Source organism: Papaver somniferum, chromosome 2 (assembly GCF_003573695.1).
Source record: "Papaver somniferum cultivar HN1 chromosome 2, ASM357369v1, whole genome shotgun sequence".
Lineage (NCBI taxonomy): Eukaryota > Viridiplantae > Streptophyta > Magnoliopsida > Ranunculales > Papaveraceae > Papaver > Papaver somniferum.
Window position 1 is genome coordinate 38,347,111 of NC_039359.1, and position 14,072 is coordinate 38,361,182.

The window sequence follows — 14,072 nt, forward strand, 5'->3', positions numbered from 1 at the left end:
ATAGTTCATTAATTGTTCTTAAAGATGTTTTGGATTTTTGAGTATTTGATTTATCAGGAATCGCTTATGAAGAGATGTTTGGATTTTTGAGTATATGATGAGTACACAAACTTATGGTCCGGGAAATCTCATATTTACCCTTGTAGCTAGTAGGAATTCATCGCGTGCAATTAAGTGGTATATTCTATCTTTTTATGATGTATAAATCGATGTGGATACTTCGATAATCAATAATTTCTGGATTGGTAAAACGATAATGTGAAAACAAAATTATTATTTTGGTGACCTTGTATATTTTGATATTTGGTGATGCATTATCAACACATCATAATGCATTTTTTTATAACATCAACACATCACCAAATCATAATCTAATGTCTAACATCATCCTTTCATCAGCCCAGAAAATATTAATTATCAGTTCATCTTCATGGACTTTTATAACATAAATTTTAGATCATTTGAATGCATTTTTTTTTTGAAGATATTCCAAGGCATTACATGTATCGCCATAACGTACATAATTTTCATAAACTAAAATAGTTTCCACCTTCCAAATAGAAATCAGCTAGAGAACTTATCACAGATATACAGTGCTCAAACCCAAGATATATCACATGAACATGAAGCAATGCCATTTTCTCCATTGCATCTTCAAGTTCCATACATGCAGTAATCACACTAGTCAGTAGAAAGCAACAACGTCTAATATTCATCCCCAATAAGGCAACATTTCTGAACACAAACTCAAAGAATCCTCTCCATACCTCTTTTATGCACACCTGTATAACAGAAGTCCAAGAAACTTGGTCAGGATTTGTCATAAAATAGAGAACATTTATCAACCATGAAACTACATTCTGCATATAAAACAATAAAGGCAGTATATTTATCTTTGTACCCGATTCAAACAACTCTAGCATTTTTTATTTGTAAACCCAAACACAAATCTAAGAACTTCAAACAAGAGCACAAAAGCAGAACAACGAGTACATTTTGCGAGTTTTAAACAACACCATCTACACTTCGAAAAGACCTCAACGCATGAGCTTACCGGTAAACATACTTTAAGAACTCCTATTTTTAAAAACCTCATTACTAGTAATGAATTCCAGTTCTTCGGGACTTTCATCAAATAAAGGATGTGCAACAAACTAAAGTATGGAAGTTACTACAAACTGAAAATGGACTTTGGCATATCTGAGAATTCTCGCGAATGTCATTGAAGCTAGATAAATACATAAAGTTACTTACCTGCCTGAAAGGACATGGAAAACATGTCCGGCCGGTCAGTTGAAATCAAAGACTGACTTGCCTCGCTGCTTTCCCAAATGCTTGCCTCACTGACTGACTTGTTTGGCATCAAAGATTGTTATGCGTGGCCGCACGAGAAAGCACGACCCAAAAAGAGAAATTAAGATCCAAAAAGGGTAAATCCGTCAATTAAGTAATTCGTTCCTCAGTGTGAAAACGATTTCAAAACCCTAATTCAGCCTCCAGTTTCTCCCTTAAAAGAAAAGCCTACAACCTTGAAGTTCCTCACTGGTCACTGGTCACTTTTTCTTCCGATTACCGATTCCTCAACTTTTGGTTCGTTTCTGCAATGAATTTGTATTATGCTTTTGTTTAGTTGTTCTTTAGGGTTTACTTGGGAGTTCCATTATATTAGTTCCTCTCAGAATAGCCATATGAGTTTTATGAGATTTTTTCTTCCAAATTATCAGTTTTTAGTTTAGTGATGAGGCTTAAATTGTTTCAGTCTTTTTCTAGTTCTTAAAGATTGATCTTTTCAGAGCTTTTTGCTTTTGGATTTAATAGAAAATTTATTTATTTTTAAATCTAGTCCTTCAATCAGCTCTGATACATCTAATTTTTCCATGTTCTTTGCTTGGGTTTTCCTTCGAATAACTGGATACGGAAATTTGAGACCACATTCGGTTCAGACAAGGGAATATGAAAACTATATGAGGGAACTGTGTTGGAATTTATTTCTTCACCTTTACGTTTCCTCTTGAATCAATCTTAATGGAAAGGATTGATTTTCCTTTCTTTAGATTGTTCTAACATTTGAACTTTTATTTTTACAAATTTAATTGATATTTCAAGCTTAGAAGAATGAATTGTTGATATAAGTTAAAAGAAGGGATATTTTGATTTTGGGTCAAATAAAAGTGACCAGCTTTGCGTTTGGGTCACGCCAAAATTTTAATTAGAATTTGGGTGACGAGACCATCGTTGACCTTCTTGACAATTAAAAAATAATTTATTTTTAAAAATTAATTTTTATTTACTTAACACCGTCAGTTACCGTTAACACGTGACTCACACATGTTAACTAGAGTATCATTGAGGTACATCTGACGGTTGAGAACAGATGAATCCAACGTTCAGGGTTATTTATCTGTCATTCAGATCGTTGAGCCCACCTTCAAATCCCTATAAACGCACAAATACTGCCATTTTAGTAACCACTTTTCCAGCAACTCATTTCCACACCTGCAGACAGTTTTATGCACATATTTTTGACAGAATCAACAGATCTCAACATGGAAAAACTGGATAAAAGAAGTCTTACAAAAAAGCAGATTAAAGTAACATGTCATGTTTCATAAAAAAAAAATGTTTGCAACATGAAAGAGTTGGATGTTTGCAAAAGATCCATAAAAACACAAAGATGTTTCGAAAACAAAAAACATTAAAGAAGGGATTAAACCAAATTCACATCATGGAAGTCCTTCATTCGCCCACTGCTCTTCTGTGCCTAGCCAGTACATCATTCTTGGCCTCTTTCCCCTTCCAGATATAAAAGAAAATGCACCACCTCCTCTCATCACTGGCCCACCTCCCCTGCCACCATAAGTACCTCTTAAGAAGGATCCATCTAGTCCTGGTATAGGATTTACCTGCATTGAACAACAAGTTAGATATTATAAGGTCATAAGAGACACAAATTGCTAGTTCATTACCAGCAAGAAATTGCAAATTCAAGATAAAAAGTTAAAGCATAAACCTGCACTGGTGTTGGTTTTCTAGTCAGTGTTGGTCCCTCATCCTGTAGTATTCCAACACTTACAATTCTCCCATTTCTTCTGTGCGCTGTATTCCCTCTTGCTCTGCTTCTTGCTCCTCTTCCTCTCAGTGCACCACCCCCAAAATTAGTAGATGAGTTGCCAACACCTCTTCCAAAAGCAATTGTTGTAGATGTTGCAACTTGAACTGGAGCAACAATTGACAGTGGAAATAGTGCAGTAGCACCACCTCTGCCTCCCCTAGTTCCTCTTCCACCACTTCCTCCTCTAGTTCCTCTTCCACTCCTGCCTCTTCCTCTAGTAGTTGGTACTTCTGGTTCATATGTAGGTGGAACTGATGAAGCAGCAGTTGAAGATGGTGCAGCAACATTTGAAGTTGATGCATGAGTAGATCCACCTCTCCTCTTTCTACCACCACTTGTAGTCCTTGGTTTGTTCCTTGTAGCTGGTGTTGTAGTAGTTTCATCTGCAGATGGTGAAGGTGGTGGTGGCCCAGTACCTGGATCAGGCCTTACATGAGGCCCTGTGTAAGTTTCTGGAGCTGAAACATAAATAAATGAACAAATAAGCCCAATGAACAAATATGCCAAACAACTAAGCCCAATAAAGCATAACATACACAAATGTGGCCAATAGCTTTACCTTGATGTTGATCTTCAACTGAAGCTCCTTTACAAGTGCTCATGTTATGACCGTACACATAACATCTCCCACACATGTATTTTCTGCTATTGCCACCTTCATCCCTGTCCCTTCTTCTTAGGCATCTAGGTCTACCTGGTGGTCTACCTAGTGGTCTACCACATTTAGGAGGCTTTACCTCCCTTGAATTCTGCATAAGTCAGAGGTTACTACAAGTCTAGGTGATCATACAGTAAGATTCAAAGAAATGAAAGTTAAGATTACCTTGGCCCATAAAGCTTGGTGATTTAGAGGTTCAATTGAAGGAGCATACAAGTCTCTGTATGTGTCAACATGCATGTAAGAGTGCACATACCTGCAAACAAATGTACATACAATGTAAGAGCATACATATCCAAGTGTAATTAAGTAGTTGAAATGACAAAGAATTATAACAAGAATGTAACTTACTTCTTATAACTCTTTGGTCTTGCACGTAAACTTGCACAGATAGCATGCACACATGGTATTCCACATACTTGCCATGAATTGCAGGTGCAAGTATGCCGTTCCAGGTTCACCACCCATGATATGTCCTTCTTTCTGTCAAAAACTTGCCAAATATTCACAGATGAAGGTTGTGTGGTGAATTCATGGCAGAAATACAAGTGACTGTTAACAATTTGTGTCACTCTAGGGACCACTTCATCATCAGGCATTTTTTTACCCACTTGCTCTCTATCATAGAAAATTCTCATCATAAGCAAATGAAACTTCTGAACTAACTTACATACATGAAGCTTCCTTAAATCAAGAATCCATGAATTAAAAGCTTCACAAAAATTTGATGTCACATGCTCACACTTTGATGACCTATCAAAGTAAGCTCTTGCCCATGTCTCAACTGGTTCTCTGTCAAACCACTCTGGTGCAGATGTCTTGTACTCTTTGAGTTTGTCCATCCAAATTTTATGACCTACCTCACTAAATGACCTTGCTGCTCGCCATGTCATAAACTCAAGGTTCTTGCCAGGATGAAGCTTCTTAAAGTTCTTGTAAAGATGTCTAAAGCAGTACCTATGATAGTGATTTCTATCACTAAAATTTACAGCAACACCTTCAATCAAACCCTTTTGCCTGTCGCTAATGAAAGTCAAAGCCCTGGGATGTGCCTTCAATTCCTCAGCCACTAAACTTAGAAAATGTATCCATTCTTCCTTGCACTCTGACTCGCAGATGTATATAGTAATGGGGAAAATGACATTGTTGCCATCAAGACATGTGATGGCCAACAAAGTACCACCATATTTTCCAAACAAGTGGCATCCATCTAGTCCTAGAATAGGTCTTGCAGACTTAACAAAACCATCTAATGACACCCTATATGACACACACAGTGACTTAAACTTCTTAGTCAAAGGGTCAGTTGTTAATTTAACAATGTTTGTGGGATTGTCCTTCAGAAGTTGGTCACATAATGCAGGCAGCAATGAATACCCTTCCTCATAACTACCCAAAATTTTCTCATTACACAGATGATAAGCATGCCAAGAAGTATAATATGAAATTTCAACCTTGTGATTCTTCTTTACCTCAGTCATGAAGTCCCTGGGCTTGTAGTTTGTATGTGCTTTGAAAGATTCAAGCATCACCTTGGATACCCATCTCGCATTGGCCAATGGATGCTTGAGACCATGAATTGCCTCACAAGTATGGATAAAATGACCTGAAAATTCAACGACAAATATAAAATTTAGTTAATACACAAGTTAAATTGACCTGGACATCTTACATTAAACATATATAACTGGACATCTTACATTAAACAAATTACTAACCTTCTTTGCATTCAAATGTTTGCTTATCAGAAAGTACAGAGCAGTAAACCCTCCATGGACAATTCTCATCTTTGCATTTGTATTCTTGCTGATTTTTCTTGTTTCTCACTTGAACAATGGAATGGTTCAAATAAAGTGCTAGATCCTTCAAATACTCCCTACAATGTTCTTTACTCAACCATTGCTTCCCAACAAACAGTTTCTCCACAAATTCTTGACCTTCAGACAACTTGTGATCTTCATCTATGTTGTCAGTTTCTAAAAAATATTCTTTGAATTCTTCAGTTGACTCTAGTGTTGCTTGAATCTGACAAGTGAGGTTGATCTCTTCATCGTAATCAATCTCAGGTTCATAAAGAAGTTCTTCATCATCACTCTCATCGGGTTTATCAGGAAAGTCATTTATATTTACTGTCTCATTTGCTGAGTTGCTTTCATTGTACATACTTTCAAATATATCTTCATCATCTAGCTGTGAGATCACTTCATTAGGGTCAACAACTGTAAATGCTTGACTTTCAGATGTGCTTGACTCAACTTGAATGGCCTTTGTAGAAGTTTTCTTTGGGTCCAAAATGGGCAGAAAATCCAAGTCTTCTTCAGGTCTATAGTCAGGCATCTTCTCCATGTCAGGATGCTCAGCCCTTGCACTTTTTCCAACAACATAACCACCTTTAGTGGGATAGTATCTAAATAAATCATTCATTGTACCTGCATTTAAATACACACAACCACCAAGATTAAAACCTTACATACCCACTTGTCTCCAAGAAATTACTCCAATAAATGTACGCAAACTAAACATGAAAATCGGCTAGAACAGTAGTCTAAAAGGCCAGCTACTTGGGTGTATGAGTTAGCATAAGGGTGTAAACTATAAGCAGATTAAACACGCCAGAATACGTACTAATGCTTCTCCTGTCTATTTCGGTATAACAAATTATTCAACCATCTAAAATTAATTAAACATTTAAATTCTAGTATGTATTATATATGTACCAACCAAAAATGGTTGATTGTTTCTTATCAAACCAGTAGTACAAATTTTTGAAAAGGACATCATCATTGAATACTTCCAGTTTTGGCTATATATACCTTTTCATACATATTTTAAGTATGGAAGGTGAGAACCACTGCAACTTGATTTTACCAAGACTAAACACTTAAGAATACTTCTATTGACAACAATCACAGTTCCTAAACTGTTCATACAATTATATATTTTAAGCCATCACTAGGACCATAATATCTCTCACCCACTTGTACCAATTTTTATCATAAAGCACCACTCGACAAAAGTAAAAAAGGAATCAAAAAGAAAACCTAAAAAAATTCCAGAACAGAACAAAACCCTAAAAAACAAAGGAAAAACAAAATTTATCCATTAAATTACTATTTCTGCAACGAATAACACTCATAGGTATCATTAAAAAGCAGATAAACGAAAACCTCCAAATTAAATTAACAGATTATGAAAAATTTTGTACTTAACTCAACTGAAACACAACTTTTACCACGAAATCCTTGTAGATTGGCAATAATAAGAACTAATACTAACTGAAATCAACCATTTCCACAATAACACGATACACACTCTCAGATTTTAGGCAAAATCTCCTCTGCAGTCACAACAGGAAAGAGAAGTGAAACCCTAGAACTAAAAGATCGATTTTGGTTAAGTGAGAAAAGAGAATCTGGTTACTTCTTTTATCCACACACGTTTTAAATCTCAACCGTGCATTTGTTAATTATTAGGAACCATACAACTGTCAAACGGAATATTTGATGGCTTGGTTAGTAAATAAATGAAACTCTAATTTTTTTCTGGTCATTTTAGTATTTAACTAACTTTCCAAACGGTCAAGACGGTCAACGATGGTCTCGTGACACAAACTCTAATTAAAATTTTGGCATGACCCAAACGCAAAGCTGGTCACTTTTATGTGACCCAAAGTCAAAATATCCCTTAAAAGAAAGGTTAATGTGGGTTCTGACCCTGAGTTTGAATCAGACACTTATCAGAACATACTAGTACAACCGCGGTTACAGTGGGAGGGACGACCGAAGAAGAATCTAAAGATGGGGTATGTCTGCGACAACTTTCGCCCCGTTTTAGAAAAAGTGATATTTTCGCCTTATTTCAGAAAAAGTGATATTTTCGCTCAGTTTCAGAAAAAAATGAAACTTTCGCCCCGTTTGAAAAAAAATGATACTTTCACCTTGTTTCAGGAAAAGTGATACTTTCGCCCCGTTTCAGATGCAAAGCGAAAGTATCACTTTTGCTGAAACGGAGTGAAAGTATCACTTTTCCTGAAACGAAATGTGAAAGCATCACTTTTCCAGAAACAGAAAATTAGTTGATCTATAAATCAAAATATGGTTGCATGATGTGTTATGCATCCTTTGTGGTGGTTTACATTATGACTATGTATTCAATTTTCGAAAATTGTGTCTAAAGTGAAAATATCATTTTTCTTGAAACGGAGGGAATACATACATTTTTTTTTGAAGCATGTACATACATTTTATTAGTTGCAACCGAAAATTAGTTGATGTATAAACCAAAATATGGCTACATAAAGTATTATGTTTCCTTTGTGGTGGTTTGCATAATGGATATATACATTTAATTTTCTAAAATTGTGCCTAAAGTGATGAACATTTCCAAATTTTTCGTGAGAACTCTAAATTTGATATTGTTGTTTGTGCTCATTACGTAGATGTTTTTATAACCTTTCCAACGAGATAAAATTTGTAAAATTCCAAGGCACGAATTTTTAGATATGTTATATTAAAGTTTGTTTTCCAATTATACTCCTAAAAGAATAGGATACATAAGGAAAACTAGGATACATAAGGAATTATGTGAAAAGGCTTCACCAAAAAAAGCCTCACCAAATTCAATGTTTTTATTAAATTGAACATTTTTGTTAGGATTCAATTTACAAAAAAATGGTCATAAAAGGGACTAGGGACTCCCTCCCTTCGGGCCCTCCGGTCGGTCGGCCCAATTATTGTTATCGTAGAAATCGTATACTTGCACATGTCCGAAATTCGAAATGCTAATCCCCATCGAAATGACGATAAAATTCATTGTTCAATCCACTGAATTCTGTGATTTTACTCTTGATTCTCGATAAGTTTTGATCACTCTCGGAATTAGAAACTCCTAAACCTCAGGTCCTCAACCAGAAGATTTGCATGGCCTGGTTACTAATGGGTGTTGATATCAATCATTGGATTAATCAGGGTATTTAGAAACTCATTACAAGGAAATTGCTCACCGTTCAAGACCAAGTTTGTTTTAGCTTAGGCAAGTGTTAATATTGGGGTAGATCGAAATTGTTATTCAAAACCTAAATAAAACTGATATTTGCTGATGAAAATAGGACAATTCGGATTGACCTAGGTGTGAATTTGATATTTCTTTGATCAATAAACGTATTGTTTATTGAAGAAAAAATAAAAGACAAACGTAATTAAGAGCTAACTAAAATTACAAACATGAAGTGCCCATGAAGAAAACAAATCTGTTGTAGAATCATCATGCATGAAAGGGATACCGATATTAGCGGATGGGTTCCAATCCATATAACACGAAATGATTCTGATCATTGGATCCTAGTACCCGTATTTGGAAAATGTGGTACGTCATGAACTTTATTATGAGTCCCAGCGTCGAAGCCGGGACTATTGATTAGATGGGGCTTTTTGGAAGAAAAAAAAACTTCCACCTTAACTAGTCTCACTTTTTCATAAACAAGTTATAACGTCGTAAGCTAGGATCTAAATGGGGATATACAACCATATACAGTACATCTAATCACTTACTCAATTCATTAAAGAAAAAATGACTTCGTTTAACAAGAATTGGGTAAACCATGTCCAATGTTATTTACGTGTGTGTACGTAGGATAAAGAGTAGGTGATTATTCTATGCCTATTTATGTTCGTAATTCTATTTAAAAACAAAAAACCCTAGTGGCTTAGTATGACCTGAAAGTTTAGTAACCGGCCAAGATGGCGCGTTACAACATAGCCGACCTAATCAGTGAACAACCAAGATGGCGCTATACTGTATAGACTGTTAAGCGCTAAGATAACGGGATCATGCATGACTGTTAACCGTTAAGATATCGGGACCGTATACTTGGTCTTAACTATACGAAGATGACATTAGATTTTGTATAACGGCTTAATTCTGAGAGTATTTAAACTGGACTAGGTCCCGAGATTTTTCTGCATTTGTGGTTTCCTCGTTAACAAAATCTTGTGTTGTGTTATTTACTTTACTTCCGCATTATAATTGTTTTATATTATAATAAAGTAAATAATACTATTGTACGTTAATCCGAAGTACTTTACATTGATTCTAATAGTCAATCGGTTTTATTACCGTAACTATTGCCAAGTAAATATCTTGTTTGTCGTATTGTATCGACTTCGTCCATGGACAATCATACAAGGTATAAGATTTATAGGTTGATATTCGAAAGATTATGGTGTATTTGGGTACCCTCGTCTTTTTAATTGGTATCAGAGCAGCCAAACACGAAAAGATATAACAATCTGTGTTTGGTGCGATCCTTTGAATCAAATGACTGATTCAATTACGTATTGCAAGATTGTGAATACTCAAAAGTTGAAAATGCTGCTACTTCCTTGACTCATGATCCAGGAGTTAAGATGATTAATATCACATTTGTTATCCCTGACTCCGATGTCAAATAAGATGCTGAGAAAGAGTTGGTAAAACTCCTAAATCCTATTAAACGTTTGTCTTCTAAAATTTTGATATTAAAGACAAAATCTAATATTCTTAGACAAGAGATCATAGAAAAATACATACAACTAAATATTCTAGCCAAACGAAATATGGATCTCTATGTCAAAGTACGTAGAATCTCTTGATAAATCTCTTACTCAAGAACAAGGGGTTCATTTTAAGACTCTGACTAATGATTCTGTTGTAATTTATTCTGATGAAGAAACCAAAAGTCCTTGCTCGACTTTTACGGATCGTAATAACAAGACTTGTTTGATCACATCTGAAACAGATCATGATGATGGAGGTAGTCTGTCTGACTACATCAAGTCAAAAGATAATGAAAAACCTTCTTCTACAACTAATAATGATCAAACGAAATCTAGTTCAAAGGAAACTTTGAATCGGTTCAGCGAAAAGGATCATAAGGAATATAACTTTCAGTCACTTGACAAGAAACTTGACTTCTTCAAAATACTCTTGTGAAAGTGTTAAAAGAAGTATTTTGTCTTAAAAAACTGAAAGATCACTCCTCAGTAGAAAGACCGAATATACCTCAAACCGATAAAATAACTCAAATGGTTCAGACGAAAGAGTTGATAATCATTTCTGGAAAAAGGTTTCATCACATTCATATCGAAACGTTTTCGGTTCACATGAAGGTAGTTTACCTACTGAATATTTCCAGAAGAAAGGGAATGAGACAATTTCTGCCAAGAAAATCAATCAGATATGGGTTCCAAAAAATCCTACAATTATTTATGATGATCAAACTGATGTGAATGAGAAGGAAATTGTTAGAATGGTGAGATCATACGAAAATCTCACTAACAGAATTAAGAGAGATTTATCTATCTCTGAAAATTCTCACATCGGCTCATTTTATCCTCATGATCCAAACCTCATCACAATTGGGAAATATCGGCTTTTTGGGAGAAAATATGTTGTGCGGAAATCTTCAAAAAAGAACATGAACTATGGTTCTGATATTCATTGTAAGCATGACAAGGCTTACTCCGATACAACTTAGTTGTATGGAGTTTGTGCACCCTCATCCAAATTTGTGCTCATAATTGTCAGGATGAGGAAGCCCATAAAACGAGAGCACATGTATTTTGTTTTTATCAGAAAAAAATTCAGGAAAAAAATGGATAACTGCGAATCCATATTGTCTAAAAAGGTTCATGCCAACACCGGTTTTCGGTAGTTAGGGTTTGATTAAGATTTTCGGTTTTTAATATTACCTTATGAAAAAATTATAATCTTCCTAGCATGAGGATTTCATACAATATTATGGAAATAAAATATACGATGTATACTTTTTAAGTAACAAAAATCTCTTTGGTATTTCCATTCTGGAAGTTATTTTCTTCTAAGAAAATCCCTCTTGCTTTTATTGTGAAATTCTGATTCATTCTTATTTAAATCTTTGAGCATGTGTCCAATAACTCGCAGTATTACAAAGGATAATAAATAGGAAGCTCTTAAAGTTGAGAATTGTCTGGGAATCAATACAGAAAGAAATAAGAAGATCATCTCAAAAGTCATGTCTGATTATAAGTATGATAGTTCTACGGGATCCCAAGATGAGTCATGTCTTATGGATTTCAACTTTCAAGATCCGAAAGAAACCAAGTAGATACCTACTGATAGTATGGTAAACTTTATTAATGATTTTGAAGAACTAAGAACCAATCTCATATTAACAGTTCGAAATCAAGATTGGTTAAAGGAGAGAACTAAAGAGACAATAGCTAATCTTGCAGAATGAAGGAGCAAGAGGTGGTTGCTGAAAAGTCTCTTGAGACGTGCTTCAAGAGTTTGATGTGGTGATCTACACTAAAAAACTTGCATTAAGGGACAAAAATTCCATATCTAGAATATGATATGAGGAGAGAAAGAATAATTGAGGGAGAAGATAAGTCCTATTTCATTAGCTGACTAAGAACAGAGAGTAGAAAGACAATAAATATACCTAACGTACACTCTCGCATGATTCATGCACACACGCACCAACTTAACAACTATTACAGCACCCAAATAACAGATAAAAGGAACCTTACAGGTCTGCTCTTAAGAGAAGTTATACTACTTTCACTACATAGCCCACTACTTCTCGAGATCTTTGACCTCATTAAGGATCGGCTTAGGGAATTAATTCTCCATAAGGTGTTTGTCTTCCAAGGTAACATCCTTGTCAGATGAGTTCTCCCAGACAACTAAAACTTGAGATACCTTCTGATTGTTTTTCATAATCACCCTGGTGTCTAATATCTTATGTGGTGTAACCTTCATCTCCCTGTCTTTAGTCAAGGCTGACAGTATGATTTGTGGAAGCATACCCGCACCAATCTTAGGTTTGAGTTGAGAGACATGAAAGGTAGTATGTATCTTAGATCCTGGAGGTAATTGGAGTTTCTAGGCTACCTTACCTACCTTGGAGATGATCTGATAGGGCCCAAAGAATTTTGCAGCCAACTTTAAATTCCTTCTCAGTTGAATAGAGGATTATCTATATGGTTACAAACGTAAGTAGACCCAATTCCCCACTTCAAAAGACCTCTTTATACGCTTATTGTATGTTGAGCCTCCTCTAATACACCTTTGAGTAACTGAGTCATAACCTGTCTTTGTTGTAGATATTCTTCAGCTGTAGCATTTACTACTTCATAGGGAAACTCCACTCCAAACTGAGGAGGAGGATAACCATAGATTACTTCAAATGGAGTGAGTTTCAGGCTTGAATGATAACATGTGTTGAAACCATCATTCATCCAAAGATATCCAGGATACCCATTGAGTTGGCTTGTAGCTGGTCATGTATCTAAGGTAAGTCTCCAAGCAAGCATTTACCCTCTCTGTTTGGCCATCATTTTGAGGGTAATAGGTTGTACTCATGTTTAAAGAAATACCCAACTTGGTAAACAAGGCTTGCCAAAAGTTACTCAGGAACACACTATCTCTGTCTGATACAATGCTTTTAGGTAATCCATGTAATTTGAAAATGGTGTCAAGGAATACCTTTACAACTGACACTGCAGTGTAAGGATGGCTCAAGACTATAAAGTGGCTAGATGTGGTGAATATGTCCACCACCATTAGGATCACTTCTCTTCCTTATGACTTTGGTAGTCCAGTGATGAAGTCCATACTTACATGTTGCCAAGCCTGCTCAAGTATGGGTAATGGCTGTAAAAGACCAGCTGGTAATGCTGAATCTCCTTTGTGTTGCTGGCATATGTCACATTCCTGCATAAAATTTATGATCTGTGCTTGCATACCATCCTAATAAAAATACAACTTAGATTTCTGGTAGCTATCTTGAATTCCTAAATGCCCACCTACAGATGAAGAATGTATTTCTGTAACTATCTTCTATCTTATATCTCCATGAGTACCAATGTAGATTCTGCCTTTAAATTTGAGTGAAACTTGATCATAAGTATATCCAGGTGTGACTTCAGTCTGAGCTAAAAATCTTGGAATTAATCCTTGAGCTAATGGGTCATCCTTGTAACTGTCTTTGAATTTCTTCCATCCAGGCTGGCCTAACCTTTGATATCCTATGACAAGAGGATTAGTTTTCCAAGTGTACCCTGGAAATATCATCTTCTACCTTGTTGTCAGCACCCTTCCTATACCTTAGCTCATAATTGTACCCCAACAGCTTTGACAACCATTTTTGCTGCAACATAGTATGTATTCTTTGCTTCATAAAATATATAATGCTTTGGTGGTCTGTAAAGATAATGAACTTATTACCTAGTAGATATGATCTCCACTTAGTTACTGCCATAACTATACTCTTTAGCTCTTTTT

General features: G+C 35.6%; 2 non-coding genes across 2 annotated transcripts; both read left to right on the forward strand.

The window, feature by feature from the left end:
* The first annotated feature begins 1,893 nt into the window (after positions 1-1,893).
* LOC113354913 lies at positions 1,894-2,069 on the forward strand. The gene has a single exon (XR_003362106.1). It is a non-coding gene; the product is annotated as a small nucleolar RNA snoR138 (small nucleolar RNA).
* A 6,491-nt stretch (positions 2,070-8,560) lies between these two features.
* On the forward strand, positions 8,561-8,639 carry LOC113354879. The gene has a single exon (XR_003362082.1). It is a non-coding gene; the product is annotated as a small nucleolar RNA snoR14 (small nucleolar RNA).
* Positions 8,640-14,072: the final 5,433 nt, after the last annotated feature.